Raw genomic sequence first — 15,367 nt, forward strand, 5'->3', positions numbered from 1 at the left:
CTCCTCCTCCTCCTCCTCCTCCTCCTCCTTCTTCTTCTTCTTCTTCTTCTTCTTCTTCTTCTTCTTCTCCATGCCATTAGTTTTTGCCATAACAGAAGAAGTCCGGAGTTGTAATAAGTTATTAAAAATAAGAAAGAGGTGCAATGCTCGTTAATTTGCTTCAAGCCTTTCGGAATAGTGTAAACTGCACTGCGCGTAGCTCCGTGCAATCTACCATATTCCTAAAGGCTTGAAGCTAAGCAACGTGAGCATTGAGCCTCTCCTTCATCGTCTCTGCACTCAGGGCTTATAAACCGCTCCTAGTCCCTCTCTCTTGGCGAGGTGGGACTAAAAAACAGCTTACTAAGAAACTGTAGTACTGGTCACCCTTTAGTACCGGTTGGAGCCACCACCCGGTACTAAAGGTGGTGCGCTGCCTGCACAAAATTTAATTAGTGTCATTTAGCTCAAAACAAATCATTAAATGCATGAAAAATATCAAATGAAGGCAGAAATGGTTGAAAGTTGATGGCGTCGCTTTGAATGATGCATACTGAATGCACAAAAAGTTTGGAGTTGTAATAAGTTTAAAAAAATGAAATGCCTTTGTAACAGATGAGTTTAATTTCGTCAGAAACCTGAATACTTCGAAAGAGATTGTCCAGTTTGTAAACGAAGTGCATCCAGTTTTTGCCGTAACCCTCTCTACTTTTTTGAACAATCTATGTGGGTGAAATGATGATACCATGCGAAGTTCCAACTTTTTCAGAGTTCATGTGTAGTGCTTTTCAATTTCCAGGTCATTTAGTTCTCAAAACAAATCATTGAATGCATAAAAAATAGCAAATGAAGGCAGAAATGGTTGAAAGTTGATGGCGTCGCTTTGAATGGTGCATACTGAACGCAAAAAATATAAGAGCATTTACATCATGATCTTATATTTCTTTATAGTCTAAACTGTCAATATGATCTTATAACATCAAAAATACTTTGATCATCAATGATCTTTGTGTGTACAATCTGAATTGTCAATATGAGTCATCAACGATTTATAAACCGATGAAGACTCATATTGCGGCCACAAATTCTACACATAGAGTTCAATGAAGACCAAGTGCTTGTGATAGTTTGAGAAATAACATATTTAAGGTGGTAAAAGGCTTGTTAGGGGAGCGAGGTGGGACTAAAAACAGCTTGTCATAACCTCATTAGTATCGGTTCGTGGTACAAACCGGCACTAAATGGTGATGGTGGGGCCATAGCCTGACCGCAGGCTGACACAGCCCCTTTAGTACCGGTTCGTGGCATGAACCGGTACTAAAGGTTCGCCACGAACCGGTGCTATTGATCGCCGCCACGAACCGGTGCTATTGTACACATTAGTGCCGGCTGAAATTCAAACCGGCACTATTGTGCTTCACGTTTGACCCTTTTTCTACTAGTGTTGGTTCCCACATATTCTACGAAGATCTTTATCGGTCAAACCGCATAACAACATACGTTGTTCCCTTTGTCATCGGTATGTTACTTGCCCAAGAGTCGATCATCGGTATCCAATACCTAGTTCAATCTCGTTACCGGCAAGTCTCTTTACTCGTTCCTTAATACATCATCTCATAACTAACTCATTAGTTACAATGCTTGCACGGCTTAGGTTATGAGTATTACCGAGAGGGCCCAGAGATACCTCTCCGACAATCGGAGTGACAAAACCTAATCTCGAATTATGCCAACTCAACATGTACCTTTGGAGACACCTGTAGAGCACCTTTATAATCACTCAGTTACGTTGTGACGTTTGGTAGCACACAAAGTGTTCCTCCGGTAAACGGGAGTTGCATAATCTCATAGTTGTAGGAACTTTGTATAAGTCATGAAGAAAGCAATAGCAACATACTAAACGATCAAGTGCTAAGCTAACGGAATGGGTCAAGTCAATCACATCATTCTCCTAATGATGTGATCCCATTAATCAAATGACAACACATGCCTATGGTTAGGAAACATAACCATCTTTGATCAATGAGCTAGTCAAGTAGAGGCATACTAGTGACACTATGTTTGTCTATGTATTCACACATGTATCATGTTTCCGGTTAATACAATTCTAGCATGAATAATAAACATTTATCATGATATGAGGAAATAAATAATAACTTTATTATTGCCTCTAGGGCATATTTCCTTCACGCTCCCCGAAGGCCCGGCATCACATGTGCCTTTCATAGGAGGAAGTTCCCCTTGGTAAGCTTCTTGGCAGGAGGGGCTCCGAGGTTGAGGGAGACAGGAGCCGAGGAGGTAGACATAGCGATCTGTTTTTGGTGATCGATGGGATTTCTGGTGATCGGTGGAGCTTCTGGCTAGATAGATGGAAAGAGGATGGCTCTGTATACCATGTTAGATGGAAGCGTTCCTACTCCCTCGTAAGGGAGCCGCGTGGTATATATTGATTGTGGGCAGGAATAGCCTCTGTCGTGGCCTATAAGAATTCACCGATCACTAGGATACGTTGTTACAATGATCGATAGGATAGATGCGTGACAGAGAAGGAGGAGTTTGTTGAGATTACAATAGGATTCTATCTCTAAGTCTAACAGGGCTTTTTGACTGACCATAACTTTGTGTCAGTCAGTTTGTTCTGTCCTGTTCGAACTACTGTTGGCTTTCTGTTTGCGGTGGTGGATCAGGCGGAATCCAACAGGGCGATGGCGCGCTCGCGGAGGGGCTATACTCTAACTACCAGTAGCAGGCTATCCTCCACCTGCATGACGGCGTGTCCGTGGAGGGTGGCATCCAACAGGGCGATGGCGCGCTCGCCGACGGCGTAACGTAACCCACCCGGTCGGCGTCCAGGTGGTCACGGAGGAGGGCGACAGCGTCCTCCCGGTGCTCGCGTCGGACGGCCATGCGTTCGCGGAGGACATTGCCAGCGACGTCGGCGACATGCATGCACGCGGTTACACGCCCGGCTGATGACGAAGATCTACCGTCCAACTGCTACGGTTACACATCCGGCTTCCCTCCCGTGCTCTCTGTGTGGTGGCCATCGACGCGGCAGCACAAACTGCATGCCCGAGGTGTGCACGATGGGGACGCTTGCTCGCGGACAGCAGCGTGCACGGCACTGTCGAGAGTTGAGACAGTGGCTGGAGGCGGCAATGACAAGGTGCGCGCGCTCGTGGACAACGGCAAAGTTGACCCATAAAGCTGCAACAAGACGACAGACGGCGAGGAGTTGCTGGCCGGATCACCTGAACCGTCGAGGTCGCTGCCCATGGATGCAGCCACGTTCAAGTCGATGCCACCGCGTCCTCGCCCAGCCAGGCCAAGTCTTCCTCCCCCGCGACCCAGTGGGTGTGGCGAACCTCTTCCATGGCCTCGTCTTACACCGACCGGATGCTCTGGGTTCCATTGGATCGTCCCAGGACGAGCTATCCCCCGGCTGGCGAGGCCAATCTTACACGACCTCCACCACGTTTATCGACGCCATGACCAGCGACACCGGCGTTCATGTCGTTAGTGATGGGGTGTAATCCTAGCTCTCTCTTGCTCTCGCGCTGGAACGTAGGAAGAAGAAAGAGGAGCACTGGTGTTTGGCGACGGACGCCCGCCGCACGCACTGCAAAATTTTCTTTCAGCACAAACTGTTACAACTGGCGTACAACCATCGAGCAGTCTACGGATTTTATACCCTGGCTGGTGCTCGAACATGCGCACCCACCCCCGCCCTGCTGCATGCGCACGAGCTGCATGCGCGCCCACGACGCGCGCACCGCGGCCGGCTCGCAACAGATTGCTTGCTCACGCGCACACGCACGCTACACACGCACTCCTGGGTGCTGCACGCGAGCGATCCGCTCGGCCTCGCGCACGACGCGCGCAACGTACGCGCCTGACGCGGGCAGCTCAACGGACCGGCGACTCGCTCTATCAGCGAGCACGCACGCACATGATCACCACGGTCGTGGCTTATTCCAACAGTTAGAACTGCCACCTGCCGCGTCCGCGTGGCAGCAGTTCGTGCGTAAGGCGAGCTCGCGTTCAGAGCCACCGCGCATGGCGAGATCGCGTCCAGAGTCGCCGCGTACGGCGGGCTCATGTCCGGAGCCGCCGCGTACCGAGCTCCCACAGCGGCCGCCGCCACGTACGGCAAGCTCACGTGCAGAGCTCCCGCGTACGGAGCTCCCACTCCCACGGCCAGGCGTAGGCAGCTGCGACCGCGCGCGCTGTTCTCGCGGCCGCCGCCGACGTCGGCACGGCTCGGAGTGCCGCTCCCGCGTCGGCGCCGTGCACGCCGCGTTCGTCGCCATAGACATGGTCCCTCATACTAGCCCGAGGTAACATGTTCGAATAGTCGCCCTGTTTTCCTTTCTAATAAAATTTAGGATATTTCGCTGACAGATGAGACCCATCGGAAGCCACACATGCAGATGACTGTTCACCTCTCCTGTCAGGGCGAGTTAATTGCAAAAAACCATCACATTTGGGACATCGATTGCAGAAAACCACCTAATCCCAAATTTTGTGCAAAAATCACCGTGTTTCTAGTAAACATTTTGCAAAATGCACTGATCAGGTGATTTAGCTCATTTAATCACTTTCTGACACATGGGACATGGGATCGGACTGTAAGGAGCTGACTTGGCAAAATAATCACACATAGACCCCTAGTAGATTTAAAAAAAGCAATCAGCCCCTGGACCATGCTCGGCAGAGCCCGCTGCCTTGATCCCATCGGATCGAGAGAACCCGAGCTGGCCGACCCCCGGCGCCACTCCGGCGATGTCGCCGCCGCCGATAAGCACGGTTCGCAAAAAGCGATGTCGCCGCCGCGCTTGACCTGTGATGCGCGCCGCCGCCCGCCATTGCTGCTCGCGGCCTTGCAGCTGCCCGACGCTGTTGCGCCGCTGCTGTACGCTGCAGCTGCTACTCACACTGCCTGCAGCCGCACCGCTGTTGCGCGTCCCCGTTGCTGTTGCTCGCGGCCATGCCGCTGCTGTGCGCCACCATTGCTGCTCGCACTACCTGCAGCCGCCGCCGTTGCGCGTCCTCGCTGCTGCTGCTCGCGGCCGTGCCACTGCTGTGCGCCAACGCTGCTTCTCGCACTACTCGCGGCCGCACCGCTGCTCGTGTCCACCCCGCTGCACCGCTGCTCGCAATACTTCAAGCTCCTAAATAGCGCTGGGAGGGAAGTCTTAATCAAGGCAATACTTCAAGCCATTCCAACCTATTCTATGAGTTGTTTCCGTCTCTCCAAAAATATGTGCAAAAAGATCACAAGTGCCATTGCCAGGTTTTGGTGGGGAGGAAATGAAAATACAAGTAAAATGCATTGGAAGAAATGGAAGGATATTGCTACTCCCAAATCAGTGGGCGGTATGGGCTTTAAAGACCTTGAGTTGTTCAATCAAGCAATGCTTGCTAAACAGGGTTGGCGGCTTCTCACACAACTGGATTCACTCTGCGCTAGGGCAAGTATTTTCATGATGGTGAGTTTATGGCGGCAGAAAGGAAAAATAATGCATCGCATACATGGAGGGCAATTATGTATGGCCGGGAAGCTCTGAATCATGGTCTGATCAAACGTATTGGTGATGGTAACAATACTAGAGTTTGGGAGGACCCCTGGATCCCCTCGAACTTGGGCTTTAAACCCCCTTTACGTCTTCAGAACTCGAATGTGAATATGGTTGAGGACTTGATCAACCCGTACAATAAAGATTGGGATAGAGAGGTTTTACAGGATATTTTTCTTCCTATTGATGTGGCCGCTGTGCAAATGATTCCTTTGGGAAGGATGGAAGAAGATAACTGCGCATGGCATTTAGAGAGAAGTGGAAATTTCAGTGTTCGGTCAGCTTACAGGGCAATGCTTGTTGCTCGGCAACAAACAAATAATCCAGCTAGCTTGGGAGGAGATGATAGAACATTTTGGAAGAAGCTTTGGAAGATGCCCGTACCCCCAAAGGTACGTAATTTTTGGTGGCGTGTGATTAGGAAGTTTATCCCATGCCGATCTATTCTAATGGAAAGACATATTGAACAAATCAACTTCTGCGAGGCATGTGGATGTGAAGAAACAATCAGTCATTTTTTGTTCGACTGTACATGGGGCCAAGCTGTTTTGGCATCAAATAAGGAACATGTTGGGTGTCAAACTTCCTCGTTTGCGTCTGAACTCCTGGGCGATGGATATGATTGATGGGGGTATGGTCAGTGATAGAGATGTCGCTGTCATATTATGTGGATGTTGGTCTATGTGGTCAGAGCGAAATGCGAAGAAGCACGGAGATAAAGGGCGGTCGATCCAATGCTCGGTGAAATGGACTGCTGATGTGACTATGGATTTGATAATTTCATCAAAAGAAGGAAAGAAAATACCTACTAAAGCTGATGATAAATGGCGACCCCCGAAAATTAGCTGAATATGGACGCAAGTTTTTCGGCTGATCACCTCCAAGGAAGTACAGGGGTAGGTGTGCGCGATCATGAAGGTAAGCTCATTCGTGCGTGCCCAGGCACTATGGTATGATCATGCTGCCAAATTCTTTTGTTATGAAGACATTGGCTATTAGAGATGGTGTCCGACTTGCAGGTACTATGGGTCTCCAGAACATCATCGTTGAAACTGATGCTTTGGAAATTACGAATTCCAATAACTTTGGGCGTTCGGAGATTGCTGTTGTGCTTCAGGAAATCAAAGAGTTTTCAGTTATTTGTTTTGTCTTGTGTTTCTAGAAATGCTAATGATGTGCAAGGCAAGCTAATCCAAAGAGGAAGCGTTGTATTCCTAGATAGATTTCTAGAGGCTTTGTCTGTTGAGAAACTAGCTCTAGCTCGTGTTCAAAAATTTCGAACCAAAAAGAACCGCAGCTAACCCTCATCCATACATTCCCTCCCTCAAAAAAGTAAAAAATAAATAAAAATCCATTCCCGTCCTTTTCTGCTTGCTTCTCACCCGCCGGCGCCCCTTCCTCCGTCTGCAGCCTCCGGCCTCCACCTCCCCGGCCGCGCCTCCCTGTCGCCACGCGCGCAGCGACGAAGGCACTCCACCTCCCAGCCACGACGGCGGCCGATCTCCACGGATCTACTGCCACGGCGGCGCCTGCCGCCCGATGGACGCGGCTCCCGTGCATCTGCTGCTCCCCCACCTCTGCGGATCCGGCGAGGTCGCCGCCGTCGTCTGCACGCACGGTGGTGATGGCGGCTCACCAAGGTCGCCACCGCGCACGAGGCGGCGGGGTAGATGCCCTCGCCGTCTCAGTCTCCACCTGCGCCCTCTTGCTGGCCGTCGAGGTACGCTCTCCTCTCCTCTCCTTCCCTTTCCTGTGCTTGTGCGTAAGGCAATCTTGCTGCTGTGGTATCTCTAATCTAAGGCAATCAAAGTTTAAAGTGCAGATCGTGCCATCTTTCGAGCCATCCACCTATCACTCCGGCTGCACGGCCTGGACGCCTCGACGGACATTCAGGGAAATACATATACGGATGCTTACTTCTTTTGCAGGTAGCCAAGTCCTTGACACTGTTACCTGCATACCTTACGTATTGCACTGTCAGTTACTTGGTGTCGTTCTGCAGTGATATTTTCCATATCTGTCTCTACTTCATAGGGTCTGCTAGTATACATTTTCCTTTGATTCCAAGAAAATCCATAGCTCTTTTTTGAGGATTTGAATCCTTAGTTATCATTCATACGTCAGTTGTTTGTTTCACATGATTAGAATTCTTATGAAAATTTTCATTTCTACTCCATTTTGGTGGAAAACTGGTAGAATTCCTTTATTTTTCTGTGCGCTCTTCCATCCAATTTCCTGCAGTTTTGTAATCCTATAGGATACAATTTCCTGTGAATTAAACATGCCCTAAATGTTTTCCAGGAAAAGAAAACGTTTGTAAGAAACCCAACCAAGTTAAGATTGATTGTGCTCTGCTTCCATGATTCTGAAATACAGGTTGGATCAGGTTTAGTAATTAAACCAATAGAACATGTGAACATGCTAGTGTGCGTTAGATCATACATGGTTCACTTTAATTTGTGATATGTTGATGGTGTCCCTGTACTAGACTATTAGATATTTTAATAATCCAGGATGATGCTGAATGGTTAAAATTCTTGCCTTGTGTGCATCCACATGCCTGCAGAAAGTTGGTCTCTTGGGTGTTGTTTTACTGAATTTTAAACTTGTCGCGGTACATTTAAGCAAGTTTAGTGTCAAGAGCTTTGGTTGCCTCTTTCAAATGGAACCAAGAGTCTTGCGGTGGTCACAGGGCAGCTAGCTCTGTATTTGGAGAAAGAGAGCTGTCATTTGTCAATGCACTAGTCCACATGCCTATAGAATGTTTTGTGCAACAGCGTACGTTTTTTTTTGTTTATTCTTATTTTACGACTGTCTTCTGGTCGTTTAAGTCTTAGTCTGGTCATTTCAAAACATGAATTTATGTGCAATGCGATGGTGGTGATATTTCTTCATTCTCGCAGCTTCATTTGTTTGTACGAGCAGCTGCGTCGGCGACGGCTCATCGTCGTCCACACCGCGCTGGATCAGACACGCCTCCGCACAGCCCTCATGCCCCAAAACCCTCGCAGGTTCCTACTTCTACTGCTCCCATATTTTCTCCTCCTTCCAATTCATAGTCTGTAACAGAGAAGTATAAACCTGCTGAATTTTAATGCCTGGTCCTAGCCTGACGCCCTGGAGTATGAATTCACAGAAAGAGCATCTTCTTGTTTCGGAATTAGCTCTAGCGCAAGATGTTTGTTTTCTTGATTATTGTATATTTGATTGAAATGACCAATTAGGCAGGCTATTCTAGTAGAAACCCCTGATCTTGGGACTCTATCGGTGTGACTATGTATTTTGAGTATCATTTAGCAGCAGAATTGTACCCATGTGATGATTGAACTTTGAGGAGATGGCTCTGTAAGCTGGCGGTTGCTTAAAAAATGTTGTAATCATACAGTAGGATTCTTGTTGGTTCGACATTCTAACCTTAAGCATCTTCTTCTTAAGCACTGTCAGAAAATACACATCATGGGTATAATCAAACTCTTTATTAATTAACTGCGTATGAGTTTAATCAAATCATTCATTTCCGCCACCTGTTCCAGCTGCGTCGGCAATCAAACTCTTTACTAATTAACCGTGTATGAGTTTAATCAAATCATTCATTTCTGCCACCTGTTCCAGTTGTGTCGGTGCTTCGCTCCCCTTGTTGACTTAGCCATTGTTTGTGATCTCTGATTTATTTCTCAAGAAAGAAAACAATTCTTTTGTTCATTTTTTTTGCAGATAAAAGATGATCCTTTCTTTATGTGGGAGTGTTTGAAGCAGGCAAGCATTTGGCAAGAGGTGGACGGTGGAACATGACGACCACGTGGCTCCTCAAACCGCGAATGTGCTCTGGTAGATGATAAATCCAAATGTACGTGTACTTCATCACCAATGTGGATTCGTTATCTGTGATTTTCTGTGATGTCTGCATTTGATGATTAGTTCAATCCCATTGACTTCTTTATTTCTGAGTGTCCGGTGCACCTCCTAGATTAGCCCTGCTAAGAAAATTTCCGTCTTCATTTAGCTTCTTCAAACTGCTAGATGGTCACTGGGGGAAGAGGTGGATGGTCGCCGTCGAGCACACCCCTGCCAGCGTCCGGAGCCGACCTCACCACTGCCGGCAATGGGTTCCTGCAGGTAGCACCTCCCTCTCCCTCTGCCATTTCCCTGCAGCAGCAAATCATCTGCTTTAGCTACCAGGTGCTAAAAATGCCAACTAATTACGGCCAAATAGATACACCTCCATCTCCCTCTGCCAGGTGCGGAAAATGCCAGCTAATTAAGAAGGAGGCTATGTTGCCTCGCCTGGGAAGAAGCGCGGCGTGGTGCGGTGGGTGCCTTTTGTTGTACATCTCGCTAGAATGAACAAGTGTAATAATCTGGAACAATTTTTTCGTTCTCACTTTCAGTGGTGCAGTGTTTGTACAGCCAAAATGAATGTCCCTCCTGTCTACGTAACGCACATGCATGATGTATGTTTGGGCAGAAAAATGCTCTGTTTCTATGTCAGTGATTCAGTGTCGAAGAAGGCTTTCAGTGGTTTAGTGTTGTAGAATCAACTAGAATGCTTTCCATGTGAGTGAGTCAACATTGTGAAGGTATGCATGTGCACAAACCAAAATCCTGTATCATGGTTTATTATCTTCTATAAAATCCATCGTAACAAATGACATGAATGAATTTTTGGTTGCTCCGTATACTCGGGAGGATGTGCACAAGGCTCTTTTTCAGATTGGGGACATGAAGGCGCCCATGCCTGACGGGCTTCATGCTATCTCTTTCAAAAGGTTCTGGCATATATTGGGAGAGGAGCTTACAATGGAGGTTCTGGATGCAATAAATAATAAGAAGATACCGACTGGATGGAATTCCACTAATATTGTTTTGATACCCAAGGTTGAGTGTCCAGAGGTAATATCTCAGTACAGGCCTATCAGCCTTTGTAACGTAGTTTATAAGATTATCGCGAAGATGATTGCTAACAGGCTAAAGAGGATCCTACCAGAGATTATTTCTCTTACACAGAGTGCATTTGTTCCAGGTAGATCGATCACCAACAACGTACTTGTGGCCTATGAGTGTTTCCACACATTGAAGAAGAAGACACATGGGGACCCCCTCTCCCCTTACCTGTTTTTGTTATGCTCAGAAGGGCTCTCTAGTATACTAGCTCATAAGGAGGAGGTGGGACACCTGGAGGGAATTAAAGTTGAAAGAAGTATAGTTTTCACCCCCAAATCCATCTCAATGTATCCATAACCCCCCAAAGTCAATTTTGGTATGATTTTAACCCTGAAAATGTCAAAACCGTTTTAATCAAACCCTGACTGGTTTAGTGTCACATCAGAAGCGGTTTTGCAAGGTGGTTTTCGTTTACTTGTTGATTACTTGGCGTTGGCGTGTCACTGCATAGACTGCTCTTGCTGTAACTAGCAGCCACGAACAAAAATTCCCCAAGTTCTCTGCCATCTCGTTCGAACCCTAAATCCCAATCACAGTCGTGCTCTTGAATCGGCTCCACTCCATGACCTCATCCGCAAGCTTCTCAGCGAGCTCCTCTGCCGGCCGCACGTCATATTCCGTTGGTACGGCGGCGGCGGCGGCGCAATCGCCGGTGCCATGTCGGCAGGGTCCGCTGCATTACGAGCCCCAAAACTTGCGCGGCTGCAGAGTGGAAGCACCCCGATGGATTTCCTGGAGTGTGAAGAACCCAGCGCGCATGTGCTACAATTGCTGAAATCGAAGGTGTGTTCTTGCTGATTTTTCTGGGAGGTCTTTCCATTGTTTGCTGAGTTCAATGCAATGTCAGGGTGTGGACTGCAGGTTCTTTGAGTGGCATGACGATCCAAATACTCCATTTCTGAATTCGCTGGTTGGTGACTTGCGTGATATTGTGTATCATCTGAAAACAGAGAAGAAACACTTGGCAGAATCTTGAATCTAAGTTGAAGCTCTCATGGACAAGGCTGTAGATATGGAGATGGGCATGAGGTCATTTGTGCATGAGATGCAGTTCAAGAACGCAGCAGAAGTAGAAGAAGAAATGCATAGGAAATTGGAAAGATTTAGAAATGTTGTTCAGAAAATTGAATAATTTAGAAATGTTTGTGGAGTTCAAAATTTTGTATGTTACTTCTTGTTTGTAAGCAACTTCATTTTGTCCAGTACTGGGTGTCTGTAAGCAATTTCATTTTGTTCAGTACTGGCTTACAAAGTAGAAATTTTTTGCTATCTGATTTGCTATGTGACTGTAGACCAACTGAAGGAAAATATGCTATCTTCAGTACTGGCTTACACAGTACAATCTTTTGCAATCTGACTATAGATGATCTGAAAGAAAATTTTAATATCTATTTAAGTGATAGTACAAAGAAGTGACAGTGCATGTTCAGTACTAGCTTTCTTTCTTATATATGTACAGCAAGCAACACATCTTGTGCATTTTGAGTGACAGTAAATAACAACGGATTGATAGATGATCTTGTGCATTTTCAGTGACAGTAAATAACAATGGATTGGTAGATGTTCCAAAAGATCATAGATCATGTACTTCACAATACACCATAATTCAGAGTAGATAAATAGTTCCAAAAAGATCATACATGTTCCGATCTTGCTGAAATAAACATCTGGACATTGGTTCTTCACATAAACTAATTTAGAGTACATGAGCACAATTCAGAGTACTTGACAGCAACAGAAAAAAAGCAGGAAATTTCAAATGGATGGTCCTTTCTTGCTCTCTAAGGCCTTCTTGTATGCTACCAAGTTGAACACACAATGCTTGGGAACATTGGGTTGTGAGCTGCTGCTTGTTCCCCCCTGTGTGGATTTCATCTGGCTGATTGCTGGCTGTGAACCACCAACATTTGTGGATTTCCTATGCATGCTTGAGTGTTTCGCCCTGCCTGCTTGGCTTGCTCCAGCTTTTGAGTTGCCCTGCTATGTGAAGATTGTGAAACATAAGATATTATGTTATAGAAATCAGGAACTCATGGTAAAAAAAAAGAAAATAGTTAGAAAAAATATACCATTGATTTCTTAACATTTTTCCCTGCATGCTTGGCTGGGACATCAGGAACTCCTGCTTGTGACTTGCCCTGCCTGCTTGGCTGGGACATCAGGAACTCCTGCTTGTGACTTGCCCTGCCTGCTTGGCTGAGAACTTGTTAAATTTTCATGAATTTGAACATGTGGTTGAGAACTTGACTGTGCAATCCCCTTTTCCTTCTTTGCATTTGCAGCCTCAACTGCTGCCTACAAAATGTTTAATTGTGAACAATAATAGTCAGTCACTTTACTCTAGTATTAAATCGTACCTTTGCTTTCTTCGCATTTTCTGCCTCCATTGCATCTTTGTCTTGTTTGACTTGTAGAACTTCTCCTGACTGGCAACTTGGCAGGTCTACTAGTAACTGCATTAGGGGAGGATTTTGCATTTGCTTCTTCTTCTACAGCACTAGCCATATGTGTCAATATCATCTCATCAACAACATCTGTTCCTACAAACTGCACATCAATCAATGGCATTCTTGTCCCTCTATGCCCGGAGTAAGTTTCACCAACAGCAACTGTGACCAAACCTTCATAACTATATGCAGTCTCCCTCTGACATGTGTCCTCCTGCTCAAAATGCTCTTGAATTGCTTCCATAATGTGCAGATCAGACTCACCTACATGCTCCAACTCCTCCACATAAATGTCAGCAAAATCACCATATGAAATTGCATTGTCCACTTGTGCAACTGAATCATTGTCTTGCAGAAAAAGAAGTCCATTTGACAGGTTTTCCCCTGGAACTAACCAGTGCAGCTTGTAGGTATAATTTCCTTTGCAGTGACCCCTTTCTACTTGATGCAAATCTTCAGCATATAAACACAATTCTGCATAACTTAGCATGTCTCTTGGAATAAACATCTCTGCTTGTATCTCTCCTGGGTAATCAACATGTCCATCCTTCCTCACAAAATAGCCAAAGTAATGGAATCTCACATACATGTAATCAAGTGGATCGGGAGGATCCAAAGAAGCTGCAAATTCAGAGATATTTCTGGTTAGCTGTATAGTCCAATTATTCAGTCAAATTATAGTCCAAATAACTGACAGATTCCAAATATTCAGACCATCTTTCCTCTCAAATACAAAGTTAAATGCAGATTCGACGTGCAAGTAACTAACAAAGTGCAAATATTCAGTTAAATACAAAGTTAACATTTGTTCGCTCAAATACAGAGTTAATACAGAGTTAAAATTCTGTATAAATCAGAGTTACCACTATCGCCTAGCCAAAATGCAGTCAAAATCGCTATACTCAGTTATTTCAACCCAATCATCAATGAATCTATATAAAAGAACCTACTTTCTTCCAAAACATCTGGCGATCATCCACAAAACAGAGCCTTTTTTCATATATACGAACGACATCAGGAAAAACCGCACATGTTGTCACGAAGCAGGAAGAATAGCTTGACGGACGAACATACCTGCGGCCATAGCTTCAATCCAATGGATATGGAGTCGCTGCGGTTGACGACGGCGGCCCAACTGCCGTCGACGGTGACGTAGCCCTAACAACTTGATGGGCAGCCGCACACTTTCTTTATTCCATGCGAAATCGACGGCCAGGGGCCAGCGATTGACGGCGGCAGTCGACGGCGGCGGTCGATGGTGGCCGTTAACGGAGAAGGTGGTGGGGGTGTGGCGGCGGCGACAGCGACGACGGTGGCTGGGGTGCTTCTGCTTCGGGCGGACAGGGGAACAAGGCGAACAAGGGAACACTAGAACTTAACCGCTCGACCAACTGCCACGTCACCAAAACATATGTGCCAAATCACAATCCACCTTGCAAAACCGCTTCTGATGTGACACTAAACCAGCCAGGGTTTGATTAAAACGGTTTTGACATTTTCAGGGTTAAAATCGTACCAAAATTGACTTTGGGGGGTTATGGATACATTGAGATGGATTTGGGAGTGAAAACTATACTTCTTTCATTAAAGTTTGTAGATGTGCCCCCACTATCTCACACCTTCTTTTTGCAGATGACTCTCTAATCTTAATGAAGGCCAATATGCAAAGTCCTAACTCATTAAAAAGAGTTTTGGATACTTGTTGCGGGAGCTCGGGTCAGATGGTAAGCAATGCCAAATCTAGTATATTTTCAGCTCAAATACTCCAGTTGGTACAAGAGAGGATGTTTGTGGGGAACTACATATTGTAACTGAAGCCCTCTCAGATAAGTATTTGGGGCTGCCCACTATAATTGGTGTTGATGGAAGTGATTGTTTTCAGCACCTTTTTGATCAAGTTTGTCAGCGTCTCAAAGGGTGGAAGGAAAGATTCCTTTCGGTGCAGGGCAAGGAGATCTTATTAAAGTCAGTGGCCCAAAAAATTCCATCTTATGCAATGTCAGTATTTAAACTCCCCAAAGGAATTTGTAAAACAATCACTGATGAATTAGCTGGTTTTTGGTGGGGTGATGGTTAGAAGAAAAAGATGCGTTGGTTTGCATGGTGGAAAATGTGTGTACCGAAGAAGAAAGGGGGCTTGGGATTTAGAGACCATCACAGTTTTAACCTTGCTACGTTAGCAAAACAGTGTTGGCGACAAATCCAGAACCCGGACCCTCTATGTGCACGTGTTTTGAGCGCAAAATATTATCCCGACGGAAACTTCTTGCAAGCTGGACCAAAGAACGGGTTGTCATTTACTTGGCAGAGCATAGTTGCAGGTATTCAAACTTTCCAGAGGGGGTGCATTTGGCGTGTAGGTACAGGAGCACATATTTATATATGGCGGGATCCATGGATCCCTTCCGAGTCCTTCAAGGAAGG

At 46.2% G+C, this 15,367-nt stretch overlaps 1 long non-coding RNA gene across 1 annotated transcript; it reads left to right on the forward strand.

Annotated features, from left to right (window-relative positions):
* The first annotated feature begins 6,921 nt into the window (after positions 1-6,921).
* Positions 6,922-11,320, forward strand: LOC123042992 (uncharacterized). The gene is made up of 7 exons (XR_006418975.1): positions 6,922-7,275; positions 7,378-7,483; positions 8,459-8,566; positions 9,270-9,402; positions 9,559-9,671; positions 9,769-10,445; positions 10,576-11,320. It is a non-coding gene; the product is annotated as an uncharacterized lncRNA (long non-coding RNA).
* The last annotated feature ends 4,047 nt before the right edge of the window (positions 11,321-15,367 follow it).

The sequence above is a fragment of the Triticum aestivum genome, chromosome 2B (genome assembly GCF_018294505.1).
Source record: "Triticum aestivum cultivar Chinese Spring chromosome 2B, IWGSC CS RefSeq v2.1, whole genome shotgun sequence".
Classification (NCBI taxonomy): Eukaryota; Viridiplantae; Streptophyta; class Magnoliopsida; order Poales; family Poaceae; genus Triticum; species Triticum aestivum.